Below are 20,395 nucleotides of genomic sequence, written 5' to 3' on the forward strand. Positions count from 1 at the left end.
AAGATTAATCTTAGAAGGAATAACTGACAGCCATTGCCCCAGGCTGCAGAGAAGATGAAAATGTCCTCTACAAATGTGATCTACATTACAATACTGATGCACATTCTGGCCTTGTTCAAATGAAGGGAACGTAGTCTGATGTTCTGTTGTGGTACCCCTCTTTTTCTTACTGTGTCAAACTCAGAATTATTCAAGACAAGAGGAGATATGCTCCTTGTTATAACAGTCTTCTCCATGAGCAAGCCTTCCTAGGGAGGTATGGCTATGTGGGATCTTGACAGATGATCTAGGGGCCAAATTCTCACATAGCTATTTACTTAACCTCACCAAGCTTCAATATTTACTAGGAACATTGGGATAACAATACCCACTTTGGTACAAGGACTAAATGGCATAGAATTTTTTTTAAGTTGGAAAATAACTTTATTTGTTCTAGGGCATTGGCCTGAGTCCCCTTAGAACTTCTGAAGCTGCTTCTTGGTACTGCAGCCTTGGTGACCTTGAACACATTGAATTGAAGAGTCTCGCTCAGGGGCCAGCACTCTCCAACAGTGACAATGTCGTCACTCTGTCCATCCCAGAAACAGAGACAGGTGCACAGACATGTTCTTGTGATGCTTCTCAAAATTATTGTAATTTCAGATGTAGTAGAGATAGTCCCAACAGATAACAATGGGCCCCTGTATCTTCATCTTTGTCATGACACCAATCAGGATCCAACCTCAGATGGAGACATTACCAGTGAAGGGGCATTTCTTGTCTATGTAGGTGGCCTCAATAGCCTCCTTGGGTGTCTTGAAGCCTAGACCGATGTCTTTGTAGTTTTTCTTTGCCAGTTTCTCCTAGCAAAACACACTTCTTGTTTTGAAAGATGGTAGGCTGCATTTGGTAAGCATTCTCTGTCTGAATGTCTGCCTTCTTCCCGGCAGCCTAGGAAAAGGAGAGGTAGGCACACTTCTGGCTTCCTTATTCACTACCAGCATAGCATTTGTTAGGTCCATCAAAGAAAGCCTGGTACACTTAATACTTGCTACCATTGCTATAATTGGATTGAGAGAGGTAATTGTTGCACTGTAGTAGAAATGTACCAGGCTAGGCTGATACATGTGCTAACTTTAAACTTTGTTCAATCATAGCTTCCAAGTTCCAGGATATGAGGGACCTATAACAAGAATAAAAGAATCAGAGTAGAAGAACAGAAGTTCTCTTCTTATCTGACCCCCAAGCCAATCCTGCATTCAGAGGTCTTGCTTGTGTGCTTGGACCCAATCATCAATTTTATCTACACCTCCCCTGTCCCCCCTAATTTGTGATTAGATGAAACAAGATCTGCCATTGGGAAATGGACATATGAAATGGCCCATACAAGCTACAGAAGTATACCAGGGACATTTGAACAGGATCTTCAAAGTACCTAAAACCAAATGTGTGGCCTATTATAGATAACAGGGCACTAGCTGAGTGTTCTCATGGTATCATTAGGGGTTCATGACAACTCAGACAAGGGGGCCAAAGAAAGGGGTGTAGGGCCCTGGTGAAGAGCCTCCTTAGCCTGGATCTATGTAGTTCTGATCTTATCTTTTGGAAAGTTATTGATAAATAATGAGTGCTTGTGGTTGTCTTTTAAAAATAAGAGTTTTATAATTATACAGAGTGCATATCATAAAATATAATCCAGTATGTTTTATTATATAGAGAGTCCTGCAATGAATACAACCCCTAGAGGAGACAGAGGAGAGGAGACCAGTACTCTGCATGTTCCTTCTCCCATTCCTTCTACCAATATTGGGGTAGTAAGTGACATTCCAGCCTTTAAAAATATAAATTTCTGGTGCCACATGGCTCCCAAATACAACTCAGTTTCTTAGTTAAGGTTCAATGAGGAAATGGTGATTTTAGCTAGGCTTAATTTCAGCTACACAGAAGGCCAACACATAAGGATCTCAAGTTCAAAACCAGCCCCAGCAACATGGTGAGAGAGGAGAGAGAGAGAGAGAGAGAGAGAGAGAGAGAGAGAGAGAGAGAGAGAGAGAGAGAGAGAGAGAGAGAGAGGCAGACACAGAGACAGACACAGAGACATAGAAACACAGCATATACAGAGAGGATAGATAGATAGATAGATAGATAGATAGATAGATAGATAGATAGATAGATAGATAGGTAGGTAGGTAGGTAGGTAGGTAGGTAGGTAGGTAGGTAGATAGATAGATAGATAGATAGATAGATAGATAGATAGATAGATAGATAGATGGACAGAGAGGATAGGTAGGTAGGTAGGTAGGTAGGTAGGTAGGTAGGTAGATAGGTAGGTAGGTAGGTAGGTAGGTAGACAGACAGACAGACAGACAGACAGACAGACAGACAGATAGACAGATAGACTGACAGAGAGAAAGAGGATTTAATTTCCAAATTAAAAGGGAAGACTCTTCCAAACTAGTATCTTCCTAATAAATCCTTAATGGAAAGTTTATCTAGGATTTCATTTTGATACACTGTTGTCAGAAATGATTCTATTTGCAGTGGGAAACCAAGGAACTCTACAGACTCTGTTGCCTCGATTCTCTTCCACACCCAAAAGCTCCCTCCCAACTCAGGAGCTGATGCACTTAGGGAGCCAAGCACAGTTAGAATGATAGAGACACAAGTCCTTTGGCTTTTTGATTGATGAGATGTACTACTGTCAGAGCTACCTGAGTGTCAGAATGAACTGAGTCTGTATAGTCACCTGCAGCTCTGCACCTCAACTCTAAAGATACATCTCAATAGCATAAGTCAAAGAATGTGTGTCTCTATCATTCTAACTGTGCTTAGCTCCTAAGTGCATCAGCTCCTGAGTTGAGAGGGAGCTTTTAGGTGTTCAGAATGAAGTCATCTGAGTGTATTCCTTACTTTCCCACAAATAGTTAGAAATGCAAATAGTTAAATATGGGTAACAAAAGAAAAAAATTCACCCTAAAACACAGCTGAATTGGTTCAGTTTGAACTCAACTACTAGGAATTTGGCTACCAAAGTTTCCTACACATGTTTACAGTTCTATTTGTGAATTTTACCAAAATATTATAGATGTGCTAAAAACACACACACACAAAGTCATCATTTTTAGTAGGTGAGATAATGTAAATATTCTCATGGTGGTGGAGGTTCCTCGGGCTGCATCCCCTGGGCTGGAGCTCAGTCAGCCTGGCTCAGAACCGGGAGCAATCAAGGGTCACCGTACAGAGTGCAGATAAAGCAGTATGATGTACCTCACTGGTTCTCAGAATCATTCTCTTTCTCTCGTACATATTCACAGCTATTACTGTGCCTAATACTTGGGATGAATGCCTCTCTTCATGGAGCCTCATTTTATCACTTTGTAAGTTTTGATGGTATTAGCAAATTCGTAATAGCTTCTCTCTTTTCTGCTTCACAGTAGATCAAACATTAGCATTAAATGAAAGTTTATGATTTCCCCTTAAAATAGAATCCTAATTATGTTTAAAACTATTATACTTTTCCTCTGGGTGGTTTTTCAGTAATAATTGCCAAAATGCTGCAAAATTTCTGTCCTTCAAGACAGAACCATCTAAAATCTGGCCTCTTCCAGCCTCAAAGTGAATTCCAAATATGTGACTGACTTTTCCTGGCCCTGAGAGTGGCAAGCAAAACTGTAGCCATGAATTACAGTTGAAAGTAAATTTGAGACTTCTAATTTGATATAATCAATATATTTGCAGACTTAACTACCTTTAAGCCAGAAAATCCAGATTATGTCAATACTGGGTTAGTGGACGCTGTACTTCTGCAGGAAATGGTTTGATACATGAAGAACAGGTCTTCAAAGGACATGCATGGTTTCTGTTCATCAGTTGTATACATGAAAAGCCAACTTGCCAATTGTAAAGGTCTTTTTTCACATTTACTTAGTGTATTTGTATATGTACATGTTATATATGTGTATCATTTGCCATGACACATGTGTGGAGGTCACTGGGCACCTTGAGAGGGTCAGTCTGTCCTACCAAGGGGTCCCATGGATTGATGTCAGGTGTCCAGGCTTAGCCAAGCACCCTTATCCCCTATGTCACCTTGGTAGCATATGTTAGACATCTGTGGTGGTTTGAAAGAAAATGGTTCCCATAGGCCTACAGGGAGTGAGTGGCAGTGCTGGAGGAAGTGTGTCACTGGTCATGGACTTGAGGTTTCAGAAACTCAAGCCAGGCCCATTATCACTCTCTCTTCCTGCTGCCTTTGGCTCCAGATGTACAATTCTCAGCTACCTCTCCAGCACCATGTCTGTCTGACTGCCTCTATGTTTCCCACTGTGATGATAATGGATTAACTCTCTGTTCTGTAAGCTGGCCACAATTGAATGTTTTCCTATATAAGAGTTGCCCTGGTCATGGTATCTGTTCGCAGAGGTTAAGCCCTAACTAAACACCTTTGCAAGTCTCTTTAGTAGCACAGCGTCCTTTCCCTATGATTATACTTATAACTACCATGAGTAACAGCTGGCAGAGTTTTCTAGTTATGAAGAATGAGAATACTAGGTCCAGCTGTGTGGCCTTTTTTCTTTTTTTAAGGCTCTCAATTCACTTATTTGTAGGAAGAAAAAAATCTGGAAATATTGAAACCTGGGGACTAAAACTGCAGCTCTACAAGGAGCAATAGAACTATCTGAGTAACAGGTTCTGCTGGCCCTTGCAGAGATGATATCTCCTTCCCAGACTGCCGAGGAACTTCTGAGGAAAATGTAGGTTCTTTCTTGTTTTACACAGCCACTGTGCACTTCCTGGGCAAGAATGAGCCTAGGCAGAAGAATAAGAGAACAAGGCAGCCATTATTTCCTCTGCTCTCCATTCAAGTCGGCCTTCTCCCCCTCCCCCTCTCCCTCCCCCTCCCCGTCCCCCTCCTCCTTCCCTTCCCTTCCCTCTCCTCCTCCTTCCCCAAAGCAGGTATTTCTGCCCAGGCTGCTTGACCTGCAGCTTCTGATGGCAGGTTTCTGAGCTGCTTCCCATCAGTGTGAACTCAGAGAGTCCTTCATGCTCACTGTTCTCTGGGCACACTGACCGCTTTCTTTTAAATGTACTAATAACTTACTTATTTGTAATTTTGTGTTTTCTCTCCTCCTAAAACAGTCCCTCTCCAAATTTTCTGATCAGTGTTGCTGCCCAGTGAAAATGATTGTAAATGTGCCTTTAAAAAGTGGGTTTTTCAGACTGTACATATTCACTACCATTAATGTGTTTTAGACAAACTCCCAGAAATTCTACACCACACCCTATAACTGACATAAAGCACCTCCATTTTCTTTATCTTCTCTCTTTGGCCTTGCACTTGTCCAGTCCTCTGCAGCCACTGAAACCTAAATCCAAGGCAGGCCAACTGTCATGCCTCGGCAAGAGAAGCTTAGCGTTTCTTGCTCTGTCCTCTTTGCCCTGTAACCAATTTTGATTCCCGGAATGGAACCAAAGTTGCACACTGGATACGCTGCTGCCCGGTAATCTTTTCATTAACGGAGCATGTGCCATTTGGAGTTGTGAATTACAGTTGGCACAAAGAATGAACAACATCTCTCCAGCCTGGAGGCTGGTGGGCAAATACGGAGCTTGCTTTTGTCACTGTGGTGTGGCCCTTCCTCTTCTCCATCCCCACTGTGGATTTTAGGGTTCCCTTGTTTTGTGAGAAGGGTAGTTGAGATTGGGTTGTTTCCATTGGAAGTGAAAGGGAACAGAGAAGGTAGTGGCTGGTGCTGTGGATCCCTTTAACCTAGGGACCCTTGGGCTATGCAGCCAGAAAGATGCTCAGAGCCAGGAAGACACTCAGCTGGGAGGCATGGGTGAAGGGAGGCAGATGTAACAGGCAGCTCATCACCCAGACCTGACACTTCTGTCTTATAACTTCATAGGAATTCACCAATGCCCCACTCCCTTCTCTGGAAAGGATGAGTTATTGACTTATTGACTATGATGGAAACACAAATAATGGAGGTTATTTCCATGCAAGGGCAATGTGAGGCCGAGCCCTATTTTACACTGTGGGTTTTATCAACAAAGGTTTCCCTAAGTGCCTTCAAAGTATCTCTCCATTAGGCCAAAGGAGCTGCTTTGATTCTCCCTTGGAAGAGAGAGAAATTTAATAAATCAGCAAGTGCAGGGAGCATCTAAATCCAATAATCGTGGAGTACAGATAAATCACTGCAGCCGATGCTCACGGCACACTTGATTCCTTCGAAACTGACAAATTCAGATGGCAAGCCTTCCATCCCACATCTGGACATACAGCTCAAGCTCTTGCCACAGGCCAGAATGACTGCCCAGAACTGGAACTCCTTCCTGGCTTTTGAGAAGTGAAGGGCAAGGAAAGAGGCTGCCCTCTAACATAGACCTGGCATGTCTTGTTTGCATGGAGTATGTTCTGCCCCTGAAGCTACAGAGAGTCAAAGTGACCAGGCAGGAACATCTTACCCTCAGCTTCATGACAGGGACCTTCCAGAGCCTTATCCATGGTTGATTCACTCACAGGCTACTTGAGAGTATGAACCATAGTTCCTGATGCAAGCTCACAAATTTCAAGTTGAGCCAAGGCCACCAGGGTATCTCTGCTTAAGCCCCCAACTTCTCTCATAGAATATAGGCTAATTCTATCCCTCTCTATTCCACTCTAAGTGAGTTTCACATGAAATTCAAGTTCAGTGCAGCCCCCATATTTATAAACATGCCATCTTGCAAATGGCTGGATAGGTATTTGAATTATTGATTGTTAAATATTTAAGCTGAATTCCTCATCCATCAGTTCTTGTGAAAAGCCAGGGGACAGATTTATGATGCTAGAGTTTTTCTGGTTACTTGTCAGTTGGCATCTCTATTAATTATGGCTCACATGGAGGGTTCTGCAGTGTTCGTTGAAGGCACTCTGAATTGGTGTCTTATTATTACTTTGGAAGAGGGTGTGAGCTATAAGAACCCCTGAAATAAACAGGGAATGTGCCTTGCCATCTACAAATGTTGCTGCCTATGTGTATAGTAGAGGATTGCAAAGTCAATCATCAATGGGAGGAGAGGCCCTTGGCCCTGTGAAGGTTCTGTGCCCCAGTGTAGGGGAATGCCAGGGCCAATAAGTGGGAGAGGGTGGGGTGGCAAGCATGGGGAGTGGGGAGGCAACAGGGGTTTGTTCTTGTTGTTTTGTTTGGTTGGTTGGTTGGTTGGGTTTTGGAGGGGAAACTAGGAAAGGAGAAATCATATGACATGTAAATGAAGAAAATATCTAATTAAAAAAGAAAAGAAAAGAAATGTTGCTGCCTTCTCTAGTCTCGATGGGTCCCAGTGTGCTCTGACTAGATTCCAGTAGAAAGAGCAAGGCTGAGAGGTGAGTCTGGATTTTTACTTCTTTGATCATCTTCCTGGCTCTATGACACGAACTGTTTCTTCTTCTAAATCTCAACGTGTTTATCTTAAAAGGTGTGTGTGCCAGGTTAACAACTACCTATATATAGATAGAAATGTACATATATATACCTGCGTGGAAATGTTACCCGAGATCAAGCTTGGAGATGGAGGTAATAATAATCGAGACAGAAGTAATAACAAGCCACAGGCTTACAGATGAAAAGTTTAACCCAAGTGGAGAGGTATTCTAATTGGCTCTATTTACTGTGTGACACCACATCTCCTGCAGCCCAGGCTGGTCTCAAACTCCTTAATCTACCACCCTCTCTCCCACCTCCACTTCTCAACTGCCGCTGCCACAGGTATGACACTCCTGACTGCTCCCTCCCTGTCTAGAATAGTATGCTGAAGAACTCAACAAATGTCTGTCCTTTTCAGTGTTGTGGGTTCCATGGCAGCCTCATCTAGAAAGACAAGTGCTACCATGGGTTCTGTAGTCAACACCACCACAGGAAGTCTGCAGGGTCTATCTTCCTTGAGTTTTAATAATGCCTTAAACATGAGTTGGGCTATGTGTAACTCAATGGCAGAGCACTGGTTCAACATGCAGGAAGCTCTGGGTTTGAGGTCTAGCCCTGAAAGAGATTGTTAAAGACTCAAAAGTGATAGAATTTCTGTAAACCTGTAGAGGCAGAAAGAAAGAGGATAGATGTCAGTGTCTAAGTTCATAGGACTCTCAAAAAATGGGGAAATGCACAGAACACAAGAGGAGAATGCACTGAGGTGCCCAGGAAGGAAAATTCTCATGTCTGGAGGAGACATGTAGGGCTCACATCCAACATTGCCTATTTCTTAAAAAAGCAGACCCAGCTAACATAGAGAGGTGAGGAATTGCTCTTGGGCAGCCATTCAACTTGCTAACAGCATCTATGAGAAAAATATGGAGGGAGGAGGGCTGGAGAGAAAGAGAAAAAGAGGAGAGGAGACAGACAGAGGGAGAGAGAGGGAGAGAGGAGAGAGAGGGGAGGAGAGGGAAGGAGAGAAGAGAGAGAGAGGGAGAGAGGGAGAGAGAGAGAGAAAGAGAGAGAGAGAGAGTCTTGACAAGGAAATTAAGTAGTCAAGGACTGCAGTGCTCACCATGGAATGCCCTGTGCCCAGCATGATGGACAACACATAGACAGTTCCTTCTGTATGCATGTACCAACAGTCTAGCTAGTATGAACTATGCCCTGGGCTGGCTTTGCTGTGCACCTTTACTGTTGTTGTGAGGCATTAGCAGCACTGTCTCCTAAAGGAAGATGTCAAGACTCCCGAAGCTCAAGCAGTAAGTAGCATGGCCAGGGTTCTCAGACTCTGGCTCATCTTCTTCATACCAAGCCATGTTGCCTCTGTGAGATCCCACTCTTCCTGACCCAGGTTTCCCAATCTCTGCACAGCTAACACTCTAGGCTAGATAATACTTTACCATGGAGTACTGTCTCATGCATTATAGAATGTGTGTTAGCATTCTTGGCTTCTTCCCACTATCCTGGATGCCCACCCCACTCCCTTGTGGCACACTAAAGAGTTTTCAGGCATTGTCAATGGTCCCCTGATGTACAAAATGGCAAAATGTCCCCAGCTATGAGCACTATTATCATTATGGCACTTCCCCACCTTCCAATGACAAAGTATAGAGAAGCCAGTCTCTTGGACCAAGCACCCAGTTACACCTGGCCAATTCCAAGTGAATATTCTTCCTATTTATACCTTAAAACTGAGCTTACTACCCTTTCCTAACTCATCCTCCTGTATTTCCCACTGTGCTCCCCCTGCCAAGTTCATTCTGAAACCTGATTCATCTGTGTGATGATTTTGATGGTGTGGTTAAATGAGAGGCTGTTGTATCATGAGGGCAGAGTCCTTGTAATGAGCTTGGTAATCTTGGAATAGAATAAATATAACCTCTCTCTCTCTCTCTCTCTCTCTCTCTCTCTCTCTCTCTCTCTCTCTCTCTCTCCCTCTCCCTCTCTCTCTCTCTCTCTTTCTCCTTCCTGTCATCTAAGACAGACACGAGAAGGTGCCTCAGTAGGCACCAGATCCACAAGCACTTTGATGTTGGTCTTTCTCACCTACATTGAAAAATAAACATTTGTCATTAAAACTGCCTGGTCCAGCTGAAGTGCAATCTTTATAAAATGTAGCATCCAGTCTTCATGGTGAACATATGGGTACCCACATAGAGTGTGTCAGATCTGGGGTGACCCCTGAGCTCATCTCCAGCTTTTATGCCCTATTTTCTGGCCTCAAGGGATTCTTCCAACAGAGCTAGTTTCCAGTACTTCAAACATAAAATGTAACCACAAGGATACTTTTCTGCTCTTGCCTCCTTTTGGGAGGCACCCTTTTCTCTGCACCTGCTCAGACCTAAGTTATGTCCTAAGAAGGTTGCCCAGTAATGATTCAAATAAAGGTGTGTGGATGCACCTCTTTCAATATACTAATGTGCAGAAGGTGTGATAAGACCCGTTTGTATAGTAAAACAGAAGGAAGGACTCCATGAAGAAGGAGGTATCTGGGCTATAGTAATTAAAACAAACAAACAAACAAACAAACACCTCAGCATTGGGTCTTATCAAGAAGATCCAACCAGGCAAAGATCTGAAGAAGGGAGGGACTGAGCTGAGCACACAGTAAACAAACAGACAGCAGAAGAATGGCAGAGCCTGAACAAAGTCCAAATATTTCTTGGTGCTATGCAGTCTGCAGCACAGCAAAGGCCAGCAGAGTGAGTCTGGAATGTCATTAGTCACAGTTCACAGAATGGAGTTATCCTTCTGTTCATTATACCATTAGATGCTGTCTTCAAGAAAGCCATGTTTCCAATAGACAGGCAGGTGCAGGCCAGCTACACGACTTTGGACAAATTACTCTTCTCTGATCCTAGTTCTCTCACTTGTGAGTGAAATAGAGAAAGGTACCAGGCTTTCCTGCCTAAGGTGCTATCAGAGCATGAACAGAAACATCATGCTCTCTACTGTGCTTCCAGCCCAGGGCCATTGGAGAATCCATGGAACAGCAAATACAAGCATTCCTTTTGGGTGCAAAGAGGCGTAAGAGGTGAGAACACTGGACTTCTCTACATGGAATGGAACCTTCCTGAGCCCCTTTTCTCCACCTATAAGATGGCAGTCACAAGCTGATATCCTGCCTACCTTCATATTTCCTGTGAAGTTACAATGAGATGGTCTGTGTTCCATCCTAGAAGTCTCTGAGTTACAGCATATTAGGCAAGCATGTTAATCAGGTTTCTCTGGAGAGCGCTGGTAAAATGCACACATATTAACAGGCAATGTTTTAGCTAGGCTTACACAATATAGTTTGGATAATCCAACAGAGGCTGTCTCATACTAGAGAAGTTGAGAACTTGATAGCCACTCTGTCTACCAGGCTAGATGCCTCAGTAGTCTCAACCTGACAATGAAGACCTCAATGATTCCTGAAGAGACACTGGTCTTCAGTCCACACCAGGAGACCAAATAAGAAGGGATCCAATGGCAGTGAAGAATGGCAGCAGCAGTAGTCAGCAAGCAGGCATATGCACTCACAAGGAAGGAGTGAAGATGGGCAGGCAAACCAATACCATCTTTTCCTCAGACTTCCTTATATTTGAGCTTCCACCAGAAAGTGCTTCACTCTGAGGAAGGGCCTTCTCTCCTCAGCTAATTCTTCCTGGGACTCACATACCAGATCCAACTGAGTTGGCAACCAATACCAAGCTTCAGAGCGAGGTGCTAATATTTCCCTGGTTTGGCACGCTCTTCTTGACTCTTGCCTTATTCAGTATACTGGCAATGGTACACATTTTGTCATGCTCTAAAGGGCCTGCTGGTTGTAGACTGTGATTCCTAAACACCAGGATGAAGTCCAGATGTGAGTCTTGGCAGTGCTATCTAGCAGTTAGGAGTAAGGCTATGGAGACTCAGAAAAATAATGCATGTTTTCTCTCATACATAGAATTCACATAGATAACTGACATGAAAATAGAAGAGGACACTGTTGGGGGAGAGGTACAGAGGTACTTAAAGAAGAGGAAGCAGTGGATGATGGGGAAACAATGGATGATGGGAAAAGAGAGACAGAATTGTGCTTTATCTTGGGTGTGAAGTATATGAATAAAGCAGAAGGAGGGGTGTTTGAAGGGCAGGAAGGGACCAGTAGGGAAGAGCAAGGAAAGATAATCAGAGAATGAACATGATCCAAGAGTAACTACATTTGTCATAAAATTCATTTTTTACACTAAATACTTTTAAAAAGCAAACCACTAATTTGTGTATTTGCTGATTGTTTTTGAGAGGTTGTAAATATTTTTATTTAAATGTTTCATAATTTATACAAGGTATATGGATCACATTCATCCATCTCCTTCTAGCTTCCCTTAGCACTCCCCAACCCAAATCTCCCTTCCAATTGCATGTCTTGCTGCTTTTATTGTTGTTATTAATGACTGAGTCCAGTTACTGCTGCCCATATGCTCATGGGAATGAGTCCATCTACTGGAGCATGAGCCACCTACCAGTGGCCAGGCCCCCAAAAGTAAGTGGTTCTCCCCCACTCAGCAGCTATAAATTGCCATTAACTCCTCCTTACAGGAGAGTTCTGACTTGTCCTCCATCCATGCTGGTGTTTTGTATGCCAACAACCACAGCTGCTATACATTGATGTGTGCAACAACCATGTGTGTCCGAAGTCAGCATTTCATGGCTTTCCTTCCCACCCAACAGCTCTTACCCTTTCTGTGCCCCCCTGCACCCCCAGAACTCCATTCTGTGAAGGTCCCTGAGCCTTAGACTGAGGCTGATGTTGATGGGCCATTCAAACTGAGCACTTACAGTTCTTTAAACTCAGCACCTTGATGGTCATAAGTGGGTTAACCACTATTCAGTACCAAAACAAGCTTCTTACCAGAGCTGGAAACTCCACAATTGTCTTCCTAGGTCCACAGATTCAACTGGCCCAAGAACCTGTGCAGCCTGTCTAGCTCTGACCTTCTCCCTGGATCTCCCCACTCCTTCATTCATCCTTAAAGGAGGAAGAGGAGGCTAATGTGCTAAGCAGAGCTGAGAGAATGTGGGCCAGCCTCAAGATGCCACCCTTCCTGAGATTGGCTCTACTTCCCTACACAGCATGAAGCCACATGTCTATGATGTGACAGATCCGCTCCCACAGTATTTATGTTTAGAGTAGAGGCTGTGATGGCACCGACTTGGCCTGCAGAGCTTCTGTCTCTAGAAAAGCTCCCTGAAAAGCAGAGGCTGGAATCAGGCTGAGAATTCCCATTTCAGGAATGCTGGTGAGGAAAGTTTCCACACTGGCTGCCATGTCCCTGAAGGTCTGAAGCCCGGAACTTCTCTTTGGATTCCACGAGAGACTAATGGGTCCTCCCAATGAAACTTCTTTTTTACTTTAAAGCCAATTCCAAGTGGGGCTTATGTTTCTTGATGTTTATCAGCCATTTGTAATTCTTCATTTGAGAACAGTCTGTTTCGTTACTGATTAATTTATTAAACTTGTCCTTTTGGTAGTTTGCTGCATTCTTTATATATCCTGGACATTAATACTCTGCTAGCAAATGTTTTTCACCCACTCTGTAGGCCATCTCTTCATTCAATTATTTGTTTCCCTTGCTGTTCAGAGCTTTTTAATTTCATGTGACCCCATGTCAATTCCTGGTTTGATATCTTGAATTGCTCTAGACCCTTTAGGAAAGTATTTGTCTGTGACACACAACTGGATCTCCAGCTGCAGAAGACTGAAATTAGATCTCTATCTCTCATTATGCACAGCAATCAATTAATTAAAAATGGATGACATACCATAATCTAACTCTTTTTAAAAATATATTTATTTATCAATGTGCTCATCAGTGTGGTATACATGTATCTATGTGTATAAATACTATGTATGTGAGGGAATCACACACAAATATATGTGTGTGCATGCACTAGTCTGATGCCAGCTAAACAACCCCAAAATCAAAAGCTTCAAATCACTAATCAATCAACAATTGTGTCATCTGGTGTTTGATAAAATGTGAAATATTACTCCCTACAAATCTCAACTGTGTACATTATTAGAAATGAGATACAATTGTATTGTTCCATAACCACATAAACATCTTAAATTTTGGCTAAAGTTAAATGGATCACAAAATGAAATCAAGTCACAAACCTGGGAAATGGACTGGTGGGGAGGGGGAGTGATTGGTAAGGGTAGGAAGAAATAAGATTTGTTGGGGGAAAGGATTATCAGAATTATACATAAGTATGAGTTGTCAAACAACAAAGTTCATCAATAAAAAAAGGAAACTCTACCTATCCAGTGCCTTTCTTTCATAGACTTCAATTCTCTTTTCAAAGGGACACATAGCCAGGCAGAAGTCCCTAGCTTAGGTTGTCACTGATCACAGGAATAAGAACACTAAAATGAAACATCAAAAGACACCTGATGACTTTATCTGTGTCACTTACTACCTCTGTGACCTTAGAAGAGTTCTACACCTTCTCTGGATCTTTATTATCTGGAAAATGGAGACACTCATAAAATCGTATCCATAAAACCACTGGTACAACCCATAGCAAATTTCAATAAATGCTGGAGGAATAAGGAAAGCATTACAAAGCCAGGGAAAGCCAACTAATTAACTGACCAAAGAAACCACAATACAACATAACACATACACACACACACACACACACACACACACACACACACTGAGCTGTAGGCTTTATTTGACACGTAGACAATTTTGATTTGGATGTGGAGTGGGGATTCTAAATTAATTGCCACCCCAATTCTGGACCCCTGCATCCAGTTAAGGAGAAGCAGATGTAGACAGAAAAGAAGGTTCTAATTTGAACAACAACATCTATTTTGGAAGAACATAGCATAAAACATATGGAGAGCCAATAAATTCAGGATAGATTCAAGAGCCCAGAAATAAGCCCAAATATGGACAGTAAGATAATACTTCACACGATGCTGTAATAACAAAATTGTGTTTTCTTAAACACGATTGAGAGGGATGTCTTCAATCAAAGGTGTGGGGAAAACAAAATGTCTATCCACAGAAAAATGAGATAGAACTCACTCATAAATTAAGATAGATTACAAGCTTAAATGTAATACCTGAAACCCTAAATCTTCTAGAAGAAAACAGGACAGGCCTCTTGGCATTGGTCAGGACAATCATAGAAGACAGAGGGCCTCAAAAGTATGTGCTCAAATTCACTCAGAAGTGAATTGATGCAACAACTCTCGAGAGCATCTATCCACAGCAAAGGATGCAAAGAACAAATGAAATATTTGCAAACTGAATATCTGAGAAGGAATTGATAAGCAAATTAGATAAGAACTCATGGCCATTTTCTCTCTGGTGACTTTCTAAGGGGGGGACCAGCTAGGAGGCACAGGCCTCAGAAGTGGCAGGGCAGCCAGCATAGGATCCTTTCTACCTCCATCTACACCTAGGAGGGACAACAGATCCACAGCCCTCTCTGCACCTTTCCCAAAAGTGGAGAGCCTGTCTCCAGGGTTTGCTCTGAACCCAGGACTCAGGAAGGATGTCTGATCCACAGCCCTCTGCCCACAGGTCTTACCAGAGGAGAGCTGATCTCCCAGGAGTGCTGACACAGGCTTACAGACCCACAGGAGGAACCATCTCCAGCCAGAGACAGCAAGAACATCTAACACCAGAGATCAACAAATGGCGAAAGGCAAATGCAAGAATCTTATCAACAGAAACCAAGACTACTTGGCTTCATCAGAACCTAGTACTCCCACCACAGCAAGTCCTGGATATCCCGAAACACCAGAAAAGCAAGATTTGAATCTAAAATCATATCTCATGGTGGTGATAGAAGAATTTAAGGACATGAATAACTCCCTTAAAAAAATACAGGAGAACACAGGTAAACAGGTTCAAGTCCTTAAAGAGGAAACACAAAAATCCCTTAAAGAATTACAGAACACAAGTAAACAAGTGGGAAGCCCTTAAAGAGGAAACACAAAAATCCCTCAAAGAATTACAGGCGAGCACAACCAAACAGGTGAAGGAATTGAACAAAACCATCAGAACCTAAAAATGGAAGTAGAAACAGTTAAGAAATCACAAAGAGAGACAACTTTGGAGATAGAAATCCTAGGAAAGAAGTCAGGAATCTTAGATGCAAGCATCACCAACAGAACACAAGAGATAGAAGAGAGAATCTCAGGGGCAGAAGATACCATAGAAAATATTGACACAACAGTCAAAGAAAATGCAAAATGCCAAAAGTTCCTGACCCAAAATATCCAGGAAATCCAGGACACAATGAGAAGACCAAACCTAAGGATAATAGGTATAGAAGAGAGTGAAGACCTCCAACTTAAAGGGCTAGTAAATATCTTCAACAAAATTATAGAAGAAAACTTCCCTAACCTAAAGAAAGAGATGCCCATGAACATACAAGAAGCCTGTAGAAGTCCAAATAGATTGGACCAGAAAAGAAATTCCTCCCGCCACATAATAGTCAAAACACTAAATGCACAAAACAAAGAAAGAATATTAAAGGTAGTGAGGGAAAAAGGTCAAGTAACATATAAAGGCAGGCCTATCAGAATTACACCAGACTTCTCATCAGAGACTATGAAAGCCAGAAGATCCTGGGTGGATGTCATACAGATCCTAAGAGAACACAAATGTCAGCCCAGGCTACTATACCCACAAAACTCTCAATCACCATAGATGGAGAAACCAAAGTATTCCATGACAAAACCAAATTTACACAATATATTTCCACAAATCCAGCCCTTCAAAGGGTAATAAATGGAAAACTTCAACACAAGGAGGGAAACTACATCCTAGAAAAAGCAAAAAAGTAATCTTCCAACAAAACTAAAAGAACATAGCCACATGAACAGAATTCCAACTCTAACATCAAAAATAACAGGAAGCAACAATTACCTTTCCTTAATATCTATTAATATCAATGGACTCAATTCCCCAATAAAAAATATAGACTATCAGACTGGGTACATAAACAGGACCCAACATTTTGTTGCATACAGGAAACCCACCTCAGTGACAAAGACAGACACTACCTCAGAAAAAAAGGATGGAAAACAATTTTCCAAGCCAATGGTCCCAAGTAAAAATCAGGAGTAGCCATTCTAATATTGAATAAAATCAACTTTTACTCTAAAGTGATCCAAAAAGATAAGGAGGGACACTTCATACTCATCAAAAGTATGATCTGCCAAGGTGAACTCTCAATTCTGAACCTCTGTGCTCCAAATGCAAGGGCATCTACATTCAGAAAAGAAACTTTACTAAAGCTCAAAGCACACATTGTACAGCACACAGTAAGAGTGGGAGATTTCAACACCCCACTCTCTGCAATGGACAGATCATGGAAACAGAAAATGAGCAAAGACACAGTGAGACTAACAGAAGTTATGAAACAGATGGATTTAACAGATATATATAGAACTTTTTATCCTAAAACAAAAGGATATACCTTCTTCGAAGCACCTCATGGTACCTTCTTCAAAATTGACCACATAATTGGTCACAAATCAGGCCTCAACAGATACAAGAAGATTGAAATCATTCCTTGCACCCTATCAGATCACCATGGACTAAGGCTGCTCCTCAATAACAACATAAATAATAGAATGCCCACATACACATGGAAGCTTAACTACACTCTACTCAATGATAACTTGGTCAAGGAAGAAATAAAGAAGGAAGTTAAAGACTTTCTAAAGGTTAATGAAAATGAAGCCACAACATACCCAAACTTATGGGACACAACGAAAGCAGTCCTAAGAGGAAAACTAATAGCTTTAAGTGCCTCCAAAAAGAAGCTGGAGAGAGCATACACCAGCAATTTGACAGCACATCTGAAAGCTCTAGTACAAAAAGAAGCAAATTCACCCAAGAGGAGTTGAAGTCAGAAAATAATCAAACTCAGAGCTGAAATCAACCAAATGAAAACAAAAAGAACTATACAAAGAATCAACCAAACCAGGAACTGGTTATTTAAGAAAATCAACAAACTAGATAAACCCTTAGCCAGACTAACTAGAGGGCACAGAGACATTATCCTAATTAACAAGATCAGAAATAAAAGGGAGACATAACAACAGACACTGAGGAAATCCAAAAAATCATCCTACTACAAAGGTCTATACTCAACAAAACTGGAAAATCTGGATGAAATGGACAATTTTCTAGACAGATACCAGGTACCAAAGTTAAATCAAGATCAGATCAACGATCTAAACAGTCCCATATCTGTTAATGAAATAGAAACAGTCATTAATAGTCTCCTAACCAAAAAAAGCCCAGGACCAGATGGGTTTAATACAGAGTTTTATCAGACCTTCAAAGAAGACCTAATACCAATACTACTCAAACTATTCCTCAAAATAGAAACAGAAGGAACAATCTACCCAATTCATTCTATGAAACCACAATTACTCTAATACCTAAGCCACACAAAGACCTAACAAAGAAAGAGAACTTCAGACCAATTTTGCTGATGAATATTGATGCAAATATACTCAATAAAATTCGTGCAAACTGAATCCAAGAACACATCAAAACGATCATCCAGTGCTAAGAGGAAAACTCATAGCTCTGCCTCTAGAAAGAAACTGGAGAGAGCATACACTAGCAGCTTAACAGCACATCTGAAAGCTCTAGAGCAAAAAGAAGAAAATACACCCAAGAGGAGTAGACTGCAAGAAATAATCAAATGCAGGGCAGGGTTAAAATCAACCAAGTAGAAACAAAAAGAACTGTATAAAGAATCAACCAAACCAGAGCTGGCTCTTTGAGAAAATCAACAAGATAGGTAAACGTTTAGCCAGACTAACTAGAGGGCACAGAGACAGTATTCAAATAAACAAAATCAGAAATGAAAAGGGACATATAACAATAGAAACTGAAGAAATTTTTTAAAAAAATCAGATCCTTCTACAAAAGCCTATACTTAACACAACTGGAAAATCTGGATGAAATGGACAATTTTCTAGACAGATACCAGGCACCAAAGTTAAATCAGGTTCAGATAAACCATCTAATTAGTTGATAACGCCTAAAGAAATAGAGGCAGTCATTAAAAGTCTTCCAACCAAAAAAAAGCCCAGGACTAGATGTATTTAGTCCAGAATTCTATCAGACCTTCAAAGAAGACCTAAGACAAGTACTCTTCAAACTATTTCACAAAATAGAAACAGAAGGAACACTACCCAATTTGTTCTATGAAGTCACAGTTATGCTGATACCAAAACCACACAAAGACCCAACAAAGAAAGAAAACTTCAGACCAATTTCCCATATGAATGTCAATGCAAAAATAATAAAATTCTAGCAAACCAAATCCAAGAGTACATCAAAATTATCATACAATCAAGTAGACTTTATCCCAGGGATGCAGGGATGGTTCAATATACGGAAATCCATCAATGTAATCCACTACATAAACAAACTCAAAGAAAAAACCCACATGACCATTTCATTAGATGCTGAAAAAGCATTTGACAAAATTCAACATCCCTTCATGTTAAAAGTCTTGAAAAGATCAGGAATTCAAGGACCATACCTAAACACAGTAAAAGCAATATACAGCAAACCAGTAGCCAACATCAAACTAAATGGAGAGAAACTTGAAGCAATTCCAATAAAATCAGGGACTATACAAGGCTGCCCACTTCCTCCCTACCTATTCAATATTGTACTTGAAGTCCTAGCCAGAGCAATTAGACAACAAAAGGAGATCAAAGCGATATGAATTGGAAAGGAAGAAGTCAAATTATCACTATTTGCTGATGATATGATAGTATACCTAACTGACCCCAAAAATTCCACCAGAGAGCTCCTAAACCTGATAAACAACTTCAGCAAAGTGGCTGGATATAAAATTAACTCAAGCAAATCAGTGGCCTTCCTTTACACAAAGGATAAACAGGCTGAGAAAGAAATTAGGAAACAACACCCTTCACAATAGTCACAAATAATATAAAATACCTTGGTGTAACTCTAACCTCTAACTAAGCAAGTAAAAGATCTGTTTGACAGGAATTTTAAGTCTCTGAAGAAGGAAGATCTCAGAAGATGAAAAGATCTCCCATGCTCGTGGACTGGCAGGATTAATATAATAAAAATGGCCATCTTGCCAAAAGCAATCTACAGATTCAATGCAATCCCCATCAAAATTCTAACTCAATTCTTCACAGACTTAGAGTAATTTACAAATTCATCTGGAATAACAAAAAGTCCAGGATAGCCAAAACTATTCTCAACAATAAAGGAACCTCTGGTGGAATCACCATCCCGGACCTTAAGCTGTACTACAGAGCAATTGTGATAAAAACTGCATAGTATTGGTACGGTGACAGGCAGGTAGATCAATGGAATAGAACTCAAGACACAGAAATGAACCCACAAACCTATGGCCACTTGATCTTTGACAAAGGAGCTAAAACCATCCAGTAGAAAAAAGACAGCATTTTCAACAAATGGTGCTGGCTCAACTGCCAGTTAGCATGTAGAAGAATGCAAATCGATCCATTCCTATCTCCTTGTACAAAGCTCAAGTCCAAGTGGACCAAGGACCTCCACATAAAACCAGATATAATGAAACTAATCGAAAAGAAAGTGGGGAAAAGCCTCGAGCACATAGGCACAGGGGAAATTTTCCTAAACAGAACACCAATAAGCTTATGCTCTAAGATCAAGAATTGACAAATGGAACCTCATAAAATTGCAAAGCTTCTGTAAGCAAAAGACACTGTCTAATAGGACAAGACAGCAACCAACAAATTGGGAAAAGATCTTTACCAATCCTATATCTGATAGAGGACTAATATCCAATATATACAAAGAACTCAAGAAGTTAGACTCCAGAAAACCAAATAATCCTATTAAAAAAATGGGGTACAGAGCTAACAAAGAATTTTCAACTGAGGAATACCGAATGGCTGAGAAGCACCTAAAAAGATG

General features: G+C 41.3%; 1 pseudogene; it reads right to left on the bottom strand.

Annotated features, from left to right (window-relative positions):
* Window positions 1-455: 455 nt before the first annotated feature.
* On the bottom strand, window positions 456-12,729 carry LOC116095731 (annotated as a pseudogene).
* Between the last annotated feature and the right edge of the window lie 7,666 nt (window positions 12,730-20,395).

The sequence above is a fragment of the Mastomys coucha genome, unplaced genomic scaffold (genome assembly GCF_008632895.1).
Source record: "Mastomys coucha isolate ucsf_1 unplaced genomic scaffold, UCSF_Mcou_1 pScaffold18, whole genome shotgun sequence".
In the NCBI taxonomy this organism is placed as follows: Eukaryota; Metazoa; Chordata; class Mammalia; order Rodentia; family Muridae; genus Mastomys; species Mastomys coucha.